The sequence below is a fragment of the Hylobates moloch genome, unplaced genomic scaffold (assembly GCF_009828535.3).
Source record: "Hylobates moloch isolate HMO894 unplaced genomic scaffold, HMol_V3 SCAFFOLD_22, whole genome shotgun sequence".
Lineage (NCBI taxonomy): Eukaryota > Metazoa > Chordata > Mammalia > Primates > Hylobatidae > Hylobates > Hylobates moloch.
In genome coordinates, this window is record NW_026652297.1 from 23,146,759 (window position 1) to 23,166,398 (window position 19,640).

The window sequence follows — 19,640 nt, forward strand, 5'->3', positions numbered from 1 at the left end:
CGCGTATATATACACATATATGTGTATGCATATGTATACATATATATGCAAAATACCTGATGTTTTAGTGTGGGACTCCCAGAGAACAGAACCAATTCAGTATTAAACACCACATTATAAAATAACCTCTTTTAAAATAGAAAAAAAATTAAGGATTGTCTTAACTGCCAAACAGCTCACTTTTTGTCCCCGATAAATGTCCAATATATCTCCTTCTATTTCCAGTTATTTTACAGCATAGTTATCAGAAGTCCTCTGACCTTCACAGAGAACCCTGAGTGAGTTCGTTGGGTCCCCTTACTGCTGAGAGTGATTCTCTGAGGTTCTTGATGTGTATCGTCAGCTTTACCATAAAGTGACTCTCACTGCTGTCCTGTCCAGTGACTTTCAGATATTCTCCCTTCTTACCTACCAGTTCCTCAGTGGAAGGCTTACCTCTTTGTCAGTTGTGGTAGTCATGGCTTTTCCCCCTGGAGTCCTTACAGTAGCATCCCCCAGAAGGCAGAATCCTGCTCTGGAGTTATACGTCTTTTCTCTTCCCCACCACACCACCCCCAGCATAGTGCATTTTCCTGTAAAGGGTCTTGAGTCTTTCTGGGAAGTAGCTGGGGAATGAAAGTATAAAATAATGCTGAGGGTCATGTTCAGGCAGCATAGCGTGGCTTAGAGATTAGATTGCAGACATTGAAACCACATATCCTAGACTTAAATTCCAGGTTGCTATTTGCTAGCAATGTAATTCTATCCAAGTCACTTCATCTAGCCAAGCCTTAGTTTCTTTATCTGCCAAATGGGGATAATAAGGGTGACACCCACCCTACTGTTGTAGGGGTAATAAATTACACTGTGTAAAACATTTAGCACAGTACCTTGCAAATGTTAAGTGCTAAATAAATTTTCGCTGCTATTGTGATCATTGACACTCAGGAATAAGAGAGCAATATAAGAGTTGTTTTATTGTCCTGAACAAAGGTACAGCCTTCAGTCACATACACGTGTACAGCACACACATTCATACAATAATTAGGGAGCACTGCAAAGCAATGTACTTGAATGGAAAGCTATGAAAATTAATGTGATTTTTAAGAAAAAGGACATTAGTGTAGAATGACAAAGAGAAAACTTAATTGCAAAACTGACACTTCAGCTGGGCTGTAGATGACAAGGAGAGTTTAATAGGTTGACAGAGAAGAAAAGGCCATTCTGGTATGAGGCTTGTGGGAATGAGCATGGGGTATGTAGGGCACTCGAGAAACTTGGCCAAAAGGACCAGATGTCTTATGTTGAGGAGTGCGTCATGGTTAACACATAGGAGATGCTCCAGAGACACTTGTGGATGAAGGAAGGAAAGTGTTTTAGATTTGTAGGATGAGACAAGATGACAGAGGGACTTGAGTGTAAAATGAGGTGTTTGAGCCCAATGTACAGCAAAATGCAATATGTGAAAGTGACAATTTAGGGATGTTGTTCTAAAGAGGTCATCATGATAGACTGAAAAAAAAAAAAGAACCTAGAGGAAGCAAGAACAGTTATGAAGGTACAGTGGTAATAAGATTTCCAAGAAGCGAACCTCTGCTGGGGTCTGGCAGTGAGAATAGACAGGGGGAATATGAAGAGGACAAAGGAAAATAGATCTCCCCCCAGTCATTCTCTATCCCTTTATTCTGTTTTATTGCCTTCAAAACACTTCCACAATTTGTAAATCATTTGTTGATTTTTGTATTTACTTGTTTACTATACATCTCCTACTCTGGAATGTAAACTCTAGAGAGAAGAGATTGTACTGCTCCTAGAATATTACCAGACTTGTAAGTTGTGTCAGATGAATATAAGACAGTCAGGAAACACTTTTAAGCTATCAGTAGTCATAGGATTGCAAAGGAGACTGACAAAGCAAAGAAATTGGGACAAGCTTATTTGGGATAAAATGATGACAGCAGATATGCATCTACTCATCTTTTCAACTACAATAGTTATTTAGTGCTTATGTGGAAGCCATGCAGACCAGTTGTTAAAGTCCAGACTCTGACACTGGATGCCATCTGTTTGAGCCCCAGGCTCTACCACTTTCTACCTATGAAGGGTCTTTGGGCAAGAAACTCTCTGAGTCTTAATTTTTCTCATCTGTACAATGGGGATAATACACAGACTAATGTAAAAACTGAGATATGTGTGCTAAACTCCTGGTACAGTGGGTGGCACTACTAAGGACTCAATAAATGATAGCTGTTGTTATAACCATGCATTGGGCACTGTCCCAACGTGTGAGGTGGCAGTGAGACAAGCCAATGGAAATATTCTAGAAGTCATTGGACATACAAATCTGGTGTTCAAATATGCTTTTATTTCATTCCCTGTTGACTTGGACTGCTACTATTGGCCATATAACAGTGGAAGAAAGCAGTCTCCAAATCTATTTCAGATATATCTTCTGCAAGGGACTCACAGTAACAAAGAAAATTACTATCAAGAAATATGACTGGCTTCTGTTTCTAAGTTTCTTCCTAAGAATTAAATGTTTCTTCCTGAGGGGTAGGGGTTAGGGAGGGGTAAAGAAAGAAGACCTGATAGCTCTTCTAGAAGGAATAACGAAAGAAGTTGGAAACAGCTTTTCTTTTCCTCTTGTAATTAAAAATAAGGCTAGAATAGTTGGCAAAATAATTTTAAAGACGAGTCAAATACTAATTGATGTTTTTTAGCTGATTAAAAAATTCAGGTATAGTATTTATATTTCAGGTACTGAGTTATACAAATTCTTCAAAATGGGTGAGTAGCTGTGCAAGACAGCAGGAAAACTAAAAAATAAAGTTCCAAATATCTTGTAGAATCATAAAATATAGTCATTATAACAACCTAGGATCCTTTTTTTACTATCAAAAAGATTTTTTAAGTTATTACTGATATCAAAGAACAAAGGGAGCTTTACTGCCTATGGTAATTCTTGTTCAACGTCTTGCTAATTATTTTTAGAGTAAACTTCAATAAACAGGGAATAGATTAACTGGAACCATAACAAAGGGATGTTGAAACCCAAAAGGAACTTGGAGATAATTTTAATCTTATTATACTGCAGCTAATGAAGCCCAGAGACTGAAAGGGATTTTCTCAGGCCACACAGCTTCTTGGAGGCAGAGCTTGGACTAGAATCCAAGTTTCTTAATTCCTAACCTGGATTCCTTTCCCCTTCACCAGGTTGGTGGCCTGTGGTAAAGGGGCAAATGTCCAAATAGGGGACACATTTAAATAGTCGGGCAAATGACCATCAAACTTCCATGATGATTCCCAGAATCTGCATTTATCCAAACTAGTTGTGTTCATCCTAATTCCAACATAGCTCCTGGACATATCCTAGTGACTTTAGGCCCAGAGTGGGCTCTTTGTCTCAGCAGATGATACCATCATCTACTCTGTTGGCTAAGCAGGAACCTGAGCATCATAATGATTTCTTTCTCCTCCAGGAACCAACTATTCAATAAATCCTGTTGTTTTCCCCTTTATGTAACCCTTGAATCCTTCTACCTCTCTCCATCTCCACTCCCTCCACTCTAGAAGAAGCCACCATCATCTCTCACCAGCAATACTGCTGCAGCCTCTCACATGTCCCTCTTCCCTCCTTGTCCTCTCCAGCCTCCCTTCATTGTTATTCATCACATATGGTGAGAAGGATTACTCTAAAATCAAATCTATTGTTCATGTCATGGTCTTCATATATGATCCCTACTGCCTTCAAGATAAAATATAAACTTCTTTCACTTGAAAGACAAGATGCTGCAAAAACTGGCCCCTGATTATCTCTCCAGCCTCATTTATTCCTTTATTCTCTCCTCAACATGCTGTTCTTTATGCCAAGTTTATGCTCTAACCATTCTAAACTTCGACTTTTTTTTTTTTTTTCAGATGTAGCAAGTTCTCCTATGCCATTCTCTCTGCCTTGGATACTTTCCCTGTATCTTCACCTGGTTAATTTCTAATTATCTTTTAGGTCTTTGATTAGATATTACTTCTTCGGAACAATCTTCCTTGATGACCCAGCTACTTTACATCTCTAGATGGAATCCTCCTCTTTGCTCTAATGGTAAATGGTATGTTCACATTATAGCACTTACCACACCTTTTTGTAATTATCTAAGTTTTGTTATCTCATTAGCCTATTAGCTCCATATGAGATAGAAATTATGTCCAACTTCTGTGTGGGCTCCCCAACACCTATTGCGGTTCCTGGGATGTAACTACAAATAGTTGGTGAACGAATGAATGAATGAGGTCTTTTTAATTTTCTCAAATTCCTCATAGAGGTAAGAGAGATTGAGTTGAGTTGAGGATGGATGGGAAATGATATGGACAGAAATATCCAAGAATGGAGTCAGGGAGGAGGCAGAATATCTTTTGTTTCCTCCCTGTTTGGAATTCTAGTGAAGAACAGTATCAGGGACATAAAAGAGAATAGGATGCTAGGTTACGTTTCTTTTTATGGTTCTATCAAATAAGACTGAAATCATTAGGATCTCCTTGTTACAAAATCCTTACTCTATACTAGTATAATGTGTTTATGTATGTTTAAACTTTTTCATAATAAAACGTTTAAAAAATTTATTCCTTTGACTTTAATTCCAAAAAATCAGACAGGTGATGATTTGTTTAAAGGGCAAATGCTTATTTAATTGGTAAATGGGTATTGGTGGGTGTGGGCATGGGTGAAGCAAAACTTTTTAATTGGATAACTTTATATGGATGACTTTTAATGGTGTTCTGAGTGGTTGATGGTCAAGTAACATATATGGAGAGGAAGAACTTAACATTAGTTTAAATTGTAATCATTTTCTGTTAAGAAATGGGATAACAATCTTTGTTATCTGGTTATTTTTAGTGCTTATCTGTGTGTATTTTAACAAAGTGAAAACAAAATTAGTATATGATGATATGCATCTTTAACATGCGAATTTATTTTTTAACAATTATTTTTGAATTTCTGAAAACAAGCTAGAAACACTGTTTAAGTGGGTTATTGCTACACAAAAATCACATTGTAGACTCAGTTCCCTTAAGAATTCTGTTAAGCTATTTTCTGAACACAGAACAAAGATCTTAATAGTTTTTAGCCCAGTTATTTGGATATTTGTGTCGTTACTTAAACAAATTGACCAAATTTATATGTAAGTTTACAAGCATGTATTTTACATAGCTTCTACAGTATCTTTTAAGTTTCTTAGCTTTCACAGTTTTTTATTTACTACGTGGCTAAAATTATTTGCAACCAGCACTGTTTTATTGAATGCAGTGTTTCACCAGGGCACACACTCTCTTCATATTCCAGCCAAAACGTGTTTGTGGAAATAAAGATTCTCTTTTAAGACAGAAGACAAAGTCCAACTCCATTTGTTTCTTGTGAAGCCAATATGGTTTCTCCTGGCCATTTTGGTTGGAGCCCAAGTATATCTGACTCATAGTTTGGTCTTTTATTCTGGTGATTTACCTCATTTTTCATAATTTACCTACGGCTGTCAAGAACAATCATTATCTTCCCCGAGAGACTAGTAAATACTCCTTTAAGCCAATGGATTTATAGGAGGTGGAATCCAATGATTCAGTTCATTTGGGCAGATTCATCAAATACTTCCTAAATACAAGGCATGGTATACAGTGTTTTCAGGGATGCAAAGAGAATAATTCTTGACCTGAAGGAATTTGCAGTCAAGTTCTATACCAAAAGGGAAAATGTGCACAAACAAAATTTTTTGTGAGGATATAGTCTGCAAGAGACAAAACCCGTCTACTCAACTTATATTAAAGGAACACGTGATTGCACCCAAAACTAACTGTGAGAGGCTTTTTTATAGAGTGACTGGAAATAAATGTTTGTGTTACTACTTTTTATGCTCCATCAGAGAACAGATACTGTGATAGACATTTTTTATAACTTGCTCCAGAGAAAGCAAGCAACAGAGGTTGCTGTGCCAACCTCACACATTTGCTTTAGAAACGAGTACAATCTGGACGAAAGAAATTTCTAGCTTATCAGGTCACAGGAGTTTAGACAAACCAGGATTCTGGAGGAATAGTGTATGAGTGTTGGGCCATTGACTTAGGGTTGTCATATACAGTCTCAAATTAACGGAAGCTGAAGCTGCTGCCCTGTCTCAGTGGGACTAAAAATATCAGCTGTATTATTTGTATTGGCAAAATGCAATTTGAATTTTAACATTTATTTTTTGGTTTATTATTTTCATGTTTTGTTTAAAATTTATTCTCTTTGGAATAATAAGCTATTTTTAATAATAATTTTAATTTTAATAAGCTAATTTAATGCAGCATAGATTATAGCATTGTTGACTTCCAACTAAATAATTTAGAAGAGGAAGAAAATAGTAAAAGAGTTATATATCTAAATTTAAATCTAAACTTAATCTATGTTTATATCTGTATGTATTTATTTGTATATTCATTAATTTATATTTGATATGAAACTTACAACCATGGGCATTTTTAAAACATACAATTTCCCTTTGTATGCAGATTTACAGCAAAGAAGTATAAGAGTATTTTGATAAAATATGCCCTCTGAGTTCTTAGTTTTTAAATACAACAGTAAATTTATACTCAATTTGGAAGAAAGCAGAACTTTTCCATTGACTACTTAAGGTTGGTAAAAACACCCAGAAATGGTAGTGTGAAAGGCTGACTTATTGCCATGGCCTCACTGTGGCAAAGGATAATTCCCCATCCCTAGATTCTGGACTTGATCATGTTTTAGCCAAAGAAAGGTTAGTGTACATGATATAAGCGGAGACTTTGCACAGGCTTCCATGGTTAGGTTTGCCTTTTTGCACTTTGAGATCCCCAGGAGGGACAACCCACCTCTTATAACATGCTGCTGTTTCAGCCTGGGTCCCAAATTGAGAAGTGTTGAGCTGACCACATGCCCCTGGCAACTGCTGATCCAAGGAACGTAAGAGACACGTGGATCAGATCTGAACCTACCCTGGAGACTGGAGTCTGGACTCCAACCTCGCATAGCCAAGTGGCAGCTAAAATGCTGCTGGTGAATGTGAGAACAAATGATTGTTTCTTCAAGTTCATGAATTTTAGGGTGGTTTGTTAGTTTGTTATTAAGTGTTGTTGCAGCAATAACTGACTAATACAGGTCATCTACAGAGATTTTTTTTCTAACTCTATGCAGACATATGTAAGTATGAAAATTTCCTCCAATATTCCTTTTCTTAGATGTCTCCAACATAATTTGCAATGTTACCTGGGTGTTTAGTGGTTTTAACGAAGAATGTCTTTTCTCTGCATTGGAAGAACTGAATTGGTGAAACGGGCATTCTGAGTGACTTCTAGATATAATATGTATTACGTTCTGTCTCCAAAAGATATGAATGCTGACTATAAATTGTGCAGTTGGAATTTGGGAATTGAATACTTACAGGAATTCTGAGATGTAGAAAGTAAATTATGTGTGAAGCTAGCAGTTTTCAAAAATGCTATGCTGCTTTTAAAATTTCTTCTCTTGAGTTTGAGTAAACTTTTTACTTATAGCTTTCTAATTTTCCAAGTAGGAAAAAATCATATCACAAAGAATGCAAGTGTGAGGAGCAGTTAGTTCCAAACTGCCTGCTGCTTTTCAGCTAGGATTGTGTGTAGTTTATGTCAAAACACTTCAGCAAAGAAATACAAATACAGACTAATGTTTGACTTCTTTTGTTGTGTTGAACTGGAGCCAGCAAAAGTATTTATATATAAATCCACTTGTGAAATGCATAACCCTCTCAATGTGACTTATATGTTTAAGGCTTAAAGAGAATTCAGGTTGATTGACAGAAACTACTGCTCTCACAACGTCAAAATGCAGACTCTGCTTATGCAGAAACTTTTAAATTCATTCTTTTTACCGAGGATGTTTATCTTCTAATTAAGTGCTATTGCATTAGCAAGGAACATTTATTTGCCCTACTATGTGTATTGTAAAGCATAAACCTTGAATATACCCATCGTCATTCTTGTCTTTATAAACTTGGGAAAACAAATCCCCCCAAGCCCCAAGTGTATGCCTAAAATATCTACTTAGACATTGCCTGAGGGCAAAATAGATGGCTTTGCCATTTTAAACACTTGAACATAATGTAGGTATAAAAGAGAGCCCTGTCACATGGAGTCAGATATTTTCCTCCTCTCTTTAACAGTAATACTCTACAAAACCCTGTTTTTGTCTCCTTAATTCTGTGAGGAACTAAGACATGCTTTTTGAAGCTCTGATTTAGAAGAGCTTCTGTGGAAAGAACTAATGTAAAAGAGCACTGGCACATCAAATGTCTTAAAGACCATGTAGGAATGCCATGTCTCCATTTTTTAAAAGCCGCATCCTCCTATTTTGTTGAACTCTGGTACCTTGTTTAAATTTTTATTGCATTCCCACATAGTGTTATGCATAAGTATATAAGAAATGCCACAACGGATTAGGCCAATGGTCTGTCTTGCCTGCCTCTGAGGGACGTTTTGCAGGGAGCTAAGGTTGTCTTTCTTGATGTTACTCTGAAAACATTAGGAATTGGCTGCACATAGTTCTTACACCCCCCTCCTTTAATATTCCATTATAGAACCAGCATCTGAGAATTTTCCTAAGCCTTTTGAAATTTATTTATAGTTTCATCCTTTGTTATACTTTTGGGACAATAAGATCACTGTTTGATTTGAATAAAAAAACTGCTTTCCTCAAGTTTCAAAAGTTGGTTCCTGTGGCCTAGCATTTTGAGGTTTGATCCATAAGTCCGTTTACAAAATTCCCATCTTCATGATTTCCTGGAATTCAGTTATATAGTAGGCTGCTTCTAAACTGGTTCCCAGTGATCTCTAAATCCTGGTATTTATAAGCCTTTGTGTAAATTCCTCTCTTGTGCTTGGGCTAGACCCAGTGACTTGCTTCTAATGAATAGAATATGGCAAAAATGATGAAATATCAATGTCAAGATTAGGTAATAAAAGACTGCGACTTTCACCATGCTCGTACTGTCTCTCTCTGACTCCTTTCACATGCCTTCTCTGCAATAGCAAACTACCACGTTGTGAACTGCCCTATTGAGGGGTCCAAATGGCAAGGACATAGGGTAGCTTCTGGCCAATGGCTAGTGAGGAACTAAGGTCCTCAGTCCAACAATCCTTGAGAAACTGGGTCCTGCCAGCAGTTACATTGAGCTTGGAAACCGATCCTCCCCTAGTTGAGCTTTCAGATGAGGCAATAGACCCAGCTGATACCTTGATTGCAGCTTTGTAGGAGACTCTGATGGGAAGTTGAAGATTACTGGGGACAATTTTAGAAGCAGCTTACCACAGACCTAAACAGGAACTATGCAGCCCCTTGTCTCACTTTATTTGGATTATGTCTTTGAGATTGTCCTGCCATAAGACCTTAATAGTTTGTCATATTGGCCTTCCAAAAATATTTTTATCTTGGCAATTCTAAGGTACATTTCCCCTCTCAGATCATTAATGTGCCTTTTAAAAAAGTTAAGCATGATCATAGCAGATTTTGATGTAGTGGATGTATCACTTAGTTATTTCTATGTAGCAGACCACCTTAAAACAGTGGCTTCAAACTGTAACTATTTAGCTCCCTCTTCTATGGGTTGGCCTTTTAGGCTGCGCTCAGCTGGGCAGTTCTAATCTCACCTGCACCCTTTCATGCATCTGCCATCAGCTGCGGGTCAGCTAGGAGGCTTTGCTGAGCTTGGAGAAACTTTCTCACATCTCTAGGCCTCAGCTGGGATTAATAAGCTGACTCAGTTATGTTCCATGTGATGATGATCCAGCAGGCTATCCCAGGTTTGCCCGCATGGCAATGGCAGGGCCCCAAGAAAATGAACAGAAGCAAGGTCTCTTGGGTCCTAGGCTTAGAACTGAAACACCTGTCACTCTCATCACATTTCATTGGCCATAGCAAGTCATGAGGCTAGCCCAGATTCATTGGGTGGGGAAACAGATTCTACCTCTTGCTGGGAGGAAATACAAAGTTAATTGCGAAGAATATGAAGACAGGGGAATAAATAACTGTGACTTTGTTTTTTTCAATCTACCAGTGGCCATGATTTACACAGTATCCTCCCATTATAGCCTAGAATGTTGTTACACTAAGTGGTACTATCAGGTACCAATGTTCGATTCTCATCCCAATTTTATAGCTTGCCATCTGTGTGACTCTCTGCCTCAGTTTACTTATCTGTAGAGTGAGACTGTTAATATGACCTATTTTATAGGATCATTGTGAATATTTAGTGAATTAATATATTTCAGAATCTTAGGCCTGGTGAGTGCTCAAAAATTGATAGCTATTATTATCAAGATTATGTTGTAACAATTATTTGTTTTCATGTTTGTTATTTTGCTAGAGCTAGATTCACTGAGAGAGGGGTCCTTAATGCATTAAATTCTTCATCAAAAATGATTAGGCATCAATTATATGCTAGGAGCTAGGAGCTGGAGCATGAATGACCCCAGTAGGACATAAACTCGTAACTGTGTTATTTTCAGCGCCATATGTTTTTATTTCAGATCTACCTTCCTCAAACTCCTGCTTTGACTCTTTTAGTTTTTCTTTCTGTTTTTGTTTTTGTTGCTTAAATCTTTGGAATATTTTCAAATATTTTTGGTCATCTCAATTATATTCACTGGTTATCCTGCATATATGTCTCTTTTCGCTATTCCAGCGTTGAAAATTATTGTAGATTAGTAAGGCTTTGACTTCTGTTTGTGTTTTTTTCCAAGGACTCTGTTTATTCCCTTTGTTCTGAGTTTTGGTAAAAAACTGAATACATTTGGGAAAGCTAAAGTTCATTAGGTCAAATGGTGGCATCATTCATCTGTTTCTTCTTTTGGCAAATGGAGGTAGTGAGTACCCAGAGTTGTTAGAAGGATTATTCCAGTCTTTTTAGGCAGGGAGCAGAGCTCCTTGGTACCTTGTTTTTTGCATTTGCCAATTGGCTCTGCCCTACTTGCTTATAGGATTATAGTAAAATGCAGATTAAAGAACGGAAACAAAAGAAATTAGAAATATCTTAATAATATCTATAATGGGAATAATAACACTTATTAAGGAACAAGAGTAGTTAGACCAGTGGAGGTTAGAAACTGGCAAAGACCCAATAAATTCTAGGGACTAAAAGGAGCTTGTATTGGCCTAAATATTTTTGAAAAATAAGTATAAAAATTTACCTAATATAATGACTCCATTCCTTTTCCATCTTTCCCAACTTTTTTCTTCTGCTTCTTGAATCTAAATCAAGGCTGTACATGAAAGCTTCTGTATGATGTACAATTACTGTTGTAGTAACTATAAAATGTCGCATGTACTTCATTTTCGTAAGTACAGTGTGTTCTGCTTCACTTTTATTTTACTCTATTAGGTATGCAGCCTATTTGCCAGGGTGAGTTATCTCCTCTTAGAGTTTGGTTATATACCTAGTCTATTTTGTAAACACAATTTCCATTAAAAATGAATTACTTTTCTTTAGAGCTTATTGATGGGCTGACACATCGCTAAATTTCTTTTCTGAGCCAAGATTTGTCACGTTGATCAAAAGTTGGCAAAATGCAGTTTGTGATCTTTCGAAAGGTACAAGTGGTGGGTGCCCTACAAAAGATTTTTTTAGCAGCACACTTGCCCTTGATTTTTGTCTTTAAAGCAATTAAGCAGCAGGAACAAAGAAATAGCAACTCTGCACTACGATTCCTCATATAATCTTGGCATTCACCAGAAACACTTTTCTTCATTTAGGAAGAAGTGTTCTTCTGACAGACAGTCTGGAACAAAGTGTGCGTACACACATACAATGAGTCAAGAGTTGGAGTGCGAAAACATGAGACCCCAAACAGTAAGCTAAAAATGTGATATTGGATTCTTGGCAGAGAGATTACATTGTAAGCTTTCCGAAATCCAGCCCATGACACAAACAGGCATCGCTGCTATTAGCAATCACACCCCAATACATCCAGAAAAGCAGGGAAGAGCAGAGCATTGGTTTAGTGAGATTGTCTGTCTACTTCTTCCAACTTTACTAATAAAGAGTTTTCAAAAAGGTTTTTTCTGATTGTAAAAGTCATACATGCTCACAATTTTAAAAAATCAGAAAACACAAAAAATTTGTAGTGAGAACAGAATTGGGAAGAATTTAGGATGATCTTTCAACCAACTGTAATTGGTTGTTTTTATTTCTGAGTTTAGACACAGATTGTTTGTGGTTCAATGTATTTAATTATTCAGGCATATAAAGGCCATCAATGGGGGAATAAGATAAGGTAATTTCTATGACCTCTAAGGAAACAAAGGCATTTTTTGGGCAAGTATTTGCCCCATTGTTCCAAACTAATTAGCATTTACAATATAATAAGCTTCATTTTTCATGGCATTTCCCACACAAACCCGCCTCCTTTCAGTTTCTCAAAATGAAATAACATTAGGAGAGAGAAGCCATATGGAATAGGTAGAGAAAAAAGCAAATGTTCTGAGATGAGTTTGGAAGGTTTGTATTTACAGAAATGAGGGGGGTCAAGATCAGTAAGGCTTGGGCTGAACATTTTGATTTGCAGGAGAAAAGAAAAGCTTTTTTATGTTGAACATCCTTAAATGATGAGTAGTTTTCTTGTACAGAATAAAGCTGTGCTAAGTTGAGAGCAGGTCTATAAAATAAAGAGCCTCATGGGAAACAAGAAAAGAAAACCATCTTGGTAACTGTGCTCCTCATAAAAAGAGAAGAGAGTAAACAATAATGATTATTCACTGATGGGTGAGAGATGATAATGGCCTGATCCACCATTAGGTTCTCAGCTAGGGAGCGGCACACCCGGCCATACGTGGCTAGGGGAAATGCAAGCTGCAGATGGGTTGGGGAGGACAGGGCAGTGGTAATTAGTGGGAAAACCACTCAGCACAGCTCACAGGCTGCCCATCATCCCCACAAGATGAGGCTTGGGTGGGAGAAGGCTGGAGATATAGGTTCTTAAACAGAGGAGTAGGAACCAAAGGTGCTAAAAATAAGTGTTCACATTCTGCTCCGACCCCTTTCAGGGCTTTGGAGAGAGTGATTTTATCTCTCTATTTTCATGCATCTTTCTATGTGCGTTACAAAGTGCCACGAAGTTTGTTGATTCCTACTGGCTACCACTGGCATCAATAAAGGGTTATATAGCAACAGTATTAATAGTAATAGTAATGACAATAGCAATAAGTAATAGCTAACATTAGGGAGGGATCACTAGGTGCAAAATACTCTAATGCTTTATATGGATTATTTCATTTAATCCTAATATGATACTATATGATACATACTATTATTGCTCCCATTTTACTGATAAGGAGGTTGAGCTTAACAAGGCCCTCTGAATCACCCAGTGCCATTGGAAATAGGAGGCAAAGCCAGGAAGTGAACTGCTGCAGTTTGATTCCAGGTCCTGCATTCTACTGCTTACCTGGGAAATAAATAATGAATCTTTCTTATGTGTTTCCTGCACTCCCCAGATGGTGCCAAGTATTCTATGTGGGTCATCTCATTTAATCATTACAAAGTTGATGACACAGGTACAAATACAATGCCCATATTACAAACGAGACTGAGGGGCTTATATACTTTCAGTAAAGTCAGGCTACTTTCCTGCTTAAGAGAGGTTTGATGAACCCCAGAATCAGCACCCTAAATCCTTGTTTTATATGACCCATCCTATACTCTTTTTATTTATACATTAAAAGGTAGACTTTTTCTTTTAGTTTATTTTCCTTCTTTTTAAAAAACCATGACTATGGCTTAAAATCTGTTTTCTCTTTCAAAAAATATACCTTATTGGTTACAAAAGGAAAGACCTCATTGGGTAACAGGTTTATAAAACGCTCTCACTTTTGAGGAGGTGGGGACCCTTCAACACTTTCAGGCTTCCCTTGTGAGCACAAACTGAAAGCATACTAAATTTTGCTACTTGGTACTTGACAATGACCACTGCTTAATGCTTTTTAGGCATGTTAGAACCCCCACAGTGCCTCTAAATTGTGCAGGAGTACTCCTTGGGGAGAAATGTCTTTCTGACCCCAGCTTGCAATCAATTAACACCATGAAGCATGGGAATTTATAGCCCTTACTTTTTATTTTCTCAGCGAGGGAGAATCTGGAAGACGCCAGTGCTGTAATGGAGTAAAGGGGATGCAATTTCATCTGTTTGTCCACAGATCTCTTGTTGACCTGTGTTGTAAAGTCATCAGCGAATGATGCTGTGTCGACAATCCCCTGTATGAATGCAGTGTGGCTTTTTTTTAAAAAAAAAAAAAAAAAAAAAAAAGAAAGAAAAAAACTTCCAATGTTTAACTTTCTAATTCTTGCCATAACACCAGCTGGCTCGTAATTAACCGCTGGCATCATCAATATCTCGTCAAAGTTAATGAGTTTTTAACATAATTTTTAACTGCTCTGAAGAGGTTACAGAATTAAAAGAACAAGAATAATGTATATATTTATTCACAGACAAACAGAAGGATGGAAAAATAAGGATCCAGCTCTAAGGCCACTGGGCAAGGAATGTGAGACAATTCCTGGGCCTTCTCAATGAATGCAGTGGTCAAGGTGGAAGGGATTTACAGACCTGGGTGATCTTACAGACCATGTGTATTTGCTAAAACTAACATTTACCTTTATTTGCAACTACTTTGGTTTAATAAGAATTTCAGATGCAAAGACTCTCACCAAGGATCTCAGTTGCTTAGGATCTCTATACACATATATATTTCTCTTTCTTCACCATCAGATTCAGATAATTCATTTATTCATATTTCACATTTCATAGCATACTATCATCATTTGTAGTGCAAGATCCTTTCCATCCTTCCTTCCTAATTATTGCCATTTCCCCATTTCCCTCAACGACGTTAAAATCATTGATGCGTATCCTTTTATTTCTATATGTTCTTATAAAATGTATATCGTTGTTTTAAAACATTGATTTTAAGTTTTACTTGTATAGTATTGTGTTATAGACCTTATTCTCTTTTTCCTTTTATGTTCAACACCGTGTTTTTAATATCTTTACATGTGGCTCCGTACACATCTGCCGGTTGATTGTAACTGCTGCATAATATTCCACATCGAACTTCTGTTTCTCCTGGTGTTGAACAGCTAGATTGCTTCCAATTTCCCATCACCATAAGCAATGCTGTCATGAATATTTTTATGTATGCACCCTTATTGACTTGTGTGGAAATTACTCTGGAACATTCCTAGGAGCTAGCATGCTGGATCATAGGTTATGACTAAATTTAATTTGCTTACACAGCTACATGGCTCTCCAGTAATGGTGTACCTTCTGTATGGACTCTGCATGAAAATTCCTTAGCCACACATTCCAACACTTGTCATTATCCTGATTTCTAATTTTTTACCAATTTCATGATGTAAAGTAATATCTCATAGTTATAATTTGCCTTTCTCTATTGATTAGTTTTAATTTCTTTTCATGTGTTTATCAGACTATGTTTTATTTTCTAATAATTATCTATTCGTATATTTTTCTCATTTTTTTTTTTTTACTGGGGTTCATGATGTTTTCCTGTTGATTTGTAAGAGTTTTCTCTTCTTTTTAAAAAAATACATCCTGTATACTAGTTCCTTGACAGTTTAAGACATTGCAACTCTCTTTTCTCAGACAGTTATGTGTCTATCTTATTTTATTCTTTTTGAGATGGAGTTTCGCTCTTATTGCCCAGGCTGGAGTGCAGTGGCGCAATCTCAGTTTACTGTAACCTCCGCCTCCCAGGTTCAAGCAATTCTCCTGTCTCAGCCTCCCAAGTAGCTGGGATTACAGGCTCCCACCACCACGCCCGGCTAATTTATGTATTTAGCAGAGACGGGGTTTCACCATGTTGCCCAGGCTGGTCTTGAACTCCTGATCTCAGGTGATCTACCTGCCTTGGTCTCCCAAAGTGCTGGGATTACAGGCGTGTGCCACCGTACCTGGCCTGTCATGTGTCTATTAACTTCGTCCATCATTTTCTTACTGGAATTCATACCCTTAATTTTGATGGAATTAATTAATTTTGGCCTGATGGTTTGTGCTTTATTTTAGAAGTTTTTCCCCATCATTAGATCCTAAAGATATTCTTTGACATTGTTAAATCTGTACTTCTACCTTTCATACCTAGGACTTTAATCTACCTGATACCTACTTTGCAGGTAGTGTTAGGAAGGAATCCAGTTTTATTTTTTGGAATACAGTGAACAAATTTCCCAATATGATCTACTATACAGGCTCTCTGTTCCCATGAATTTGAATTTTACAGATATATTTCTTTATCTCAGTTCTCTGTTCTTTTCCATAGAGCTTTGTCTGTTATTGTACCAGTACCATATTACTCTCAATTATTATGTTTTTATTATATGTCTTAATATTTGGTAGGGCCAGTGCACCCCTCCCCTACTTTTTCTCTTAATTTTCAAAGTTGACTTAGCTATTCATGAACAGTGTTTAACATAAATTTTATTTTCTTTATGTATTTTTTTTGAGATGGAGTCTCACTCTGTTGCCCAGGCTGGAGTGCAGTGGCGCAATCTCAGATCACTGCAACCTCCCCCTCCTGGGTTTAAGCAATTCTCCTGCGTCAGCCTGCTGAGGAGCTGGGATTACAGGTGCCTGCCACTACGCCTGGATAATTTTTGTATTTTTGGCAGAGACAGGGTTTTACGATGTTGGCCACGCTGGTCTCAAACTCCTGACCTCAGGTGATCTGCCTGCCTTGCCCTCTCAAAGTGCTGGGATTGCAGGTGTGAACCACTGCGCCTGGCCTTAATATACATTTAAGAATAACAATTGGAATTGCATTTGGGGAGAACTGACATCTTTTTATAGTAAATCATACTATCCAAGACCAGGAGTTGTCTCTTGTTTTATTTTGATCTTTTATGTACTTTAATGTAATTATATATTCATCCATAGTGGTGTCATGGATTCATTTGTAACTTACGCTCTGAGCTTTGTCTTTCCCTTGAACTGTCCATGTTCAACATGTGCTGTCTTTCTTCAACAGTACAAGGTCAGTCTTCTGGAACAATGATGTGTCATTTAGTGTTGTTTGAACCAGGTGCTTTCCAAAGCAGTTCTCAGACTTGTGTTAAACTGGCTGAGAAGAGCCCCTGGGGTCTTCATTAAAAATAAAAATGACTGGTATCCAACTCCCCCAGAGATTTTGATTTGGTTGGTTCAAGTGAATTTAGAAATCTGAATCTTTAGTAGTTCTCAGATTATTCAGATGGGCAGCCATGTTTGGGAACTACCATTCATTGTGCTAAAAGATTATTTCGAGTTTTAAAAAATGATTCCAGCCTGTCTCCATTTGAAAGATTTCCCTGAGAAAAGATAATTCTGAGATATGAAGGAACAGTTGTCATTATAAATATAGATTCATCATAAATTTATTGTACTTTTTAAAATGCATGTTTTATCTTTTATAATTTCAACTTTTATATTCAAGGAGTACATATGCAGTTTTGTTACCTAGGCATATTGCATGATGCTGAGGTTTGGGGTACAAGTGAATCTGTCACCCGGGTACTGAGCATAGTACCCAATAGTTAGTTTTTCAGCTTTTGTCCTCATCTCTCTCTATTCCCTCTAGTAGTCCCTAGTGTCTATTGTGGCCATCTTTATGTCCATGAGTACCCATTGTTCAGCTCCCATTTATGTATAAATGAGAACATGTGGTACATTAATATAGGAACATACAAAAAAATGACAAAGCTCAGAAAGTAAGTTACAAATACATACATGTTCCTATATTAATTCATTTAAGATAATAGCATCCAGTTGCATTTGTATTGCTACAAAGGACATGATTGCATTCTTTCTTATGGTTGCATAACATGTACCACATTTTTAAATCTACCATTGATGGGCATGTGGGTTGATTCCGTGTCTTTGCTATTGTGAATAATACTGTGATGAACATATGAGTGCATGTGTGGTTTTGGTAGAATGATTGCTTTTGGATATATACCCAGTAACGGGATTGCTGGGTCAAATGGTTCCTCTGTTTTAAGTTCTTTGAGAAATCTCCAGATTGCTTTCCACAGTGGCTGGACTAATTTACATTCCCTCTAGCAATGTATAAGCATTCCCTTTTCTCTGCAACCTGACCAGTATCTGTTATTGTTTGATTTTTTAATAATAGCCATTCTGCCTGTTGTGAGATGGCATCTCATTGTGGTTTTGATTTGCATTTCCCTAATCGTTACTGATATTGAGCATTTTTTCATATACTTGTTGGCCACATATATGTCTTCTTTTGAGAAGTGTCTGTTCATGTCCTTCACCCATTTTTTAGTAGGGTTGTTTGGTTTTTGCTTGTGATTAGTTTGAGTCCCTTATAGATTCTGAATATTTGACCTTTGTCTGATGCATAGTTTGTGAATATTTCCTGTTATTCTGTAGTTTGTCTGTTTACTCTGTTGATAGCTTTTTTGTTGTTGTGCAGAAGTGCTTTAGTTTAATTAGGTCTCACTTGTCAATTTTTCTTTTTGCTATAATTGCTTTTGAGGACTTAATCATAAATTCTTTCCCAAGACCAATGTCCAGAATGGTGTTTCCTAGGTTTTCTTCTATGATTATTATAGTTTGAAGTCTCACATCTAAATCTTTAATCCATCTTGATTTAATTTTTGTCTACGGTGAAAAGTAAGGGGTCCAGTTTTATTCTTCTGCATATGGCTAGCAGGCAATCCAAGCACCATTTAAAGGGAGCCCTTTCCCCATTGCTTATTTTCATCAACTTTGTTGATGATCAGATGGCTGTAGGTGTGCAGCTTGATTTCTGGGTTCTCCATTCTGTTCCATTGGTCTGCGTCTGTTTTTGTACCAGTATCATGCTGTTTGGGTTACTGTAGCATTATAGGATAGTTTGAAGTTGGATAATGTGATACTTCTGGCTTCTTTCTTTTTGCTTAGGATTGCTTTGGTTATTTGGGCTCTGTTTTGGTTTCATACGAATTTTAGAATTTTTTTTTTTCTAGTTCTGTGGAAAACGACATTGATAGCTTGACAGGGATAGCATTGAATCTGTAGATTGCATTGAGCAGTATGGCCATTTTAACAATATTGATTCTTCCAAACTGTGAGCATGGAATGCTATTCCATTTGTTCCTGTCATCTCTGATTTATTTTAGCAGTGTTTGGTAGTTTTCCTTGTAGAGATCTTTCACTTCCTTGGGCATGTGTATTCCTAGTTTGCGTGTGTGTGTGTGTGTGTGTGTGTGTGTGTGTGTGTGTCTATTGTAAATGGGATTGCATTCTTGATTTGGCTCTTGGCTTGAGTGTTATTGATGTATAAAAATGCTACTGATTTTTATCAGTTCCAGGGGACTTTTGGTGAAATCTTTAGTGTTCTTTAGGTATAGAATCATGTTGCCAGTAAAGAGAGATAATTTTACTTCTTTTCCTATTTGGATGTCTTTTATTTCTTTCTCTTGCCTTATTGCTCTGGAAAAGACTTCCTGTACTATGTTGAATAGGATTGGTGAGTGTGGATATCCTTGTCTTTTTCCAATTCTCAAAGGAAATGCTTTCAGTTTTTACCCATTCAATATGACACTGGCTATGGCTTTGTCATAGATGGTTATTATGTTGAG

General features: G+C 37.1%; 1 long non-coding RNA gene across 1 annotated transcript in view; it reads left to right on the forward strand.

Annotated features, from left to right (window-relative positions):
• LOC131382287 (uncharacterized) overlaps positions 1 to 19,640 on the forward strand; it is a 312,337-nt gene that overhangs the window by 74,193 nt on the left and 218,504 nt on the right. The window contains exon 4 of the long non-coding RNA XR_009211603.1: positions 3,983 to 4,075. This is a non-coding gene — a long non-coding RNA (uncharacterized LOC131382287). The remainder of the gene's footprint in view (positions 1 to 3,982; positions 4,076 to 19,640) is intronic.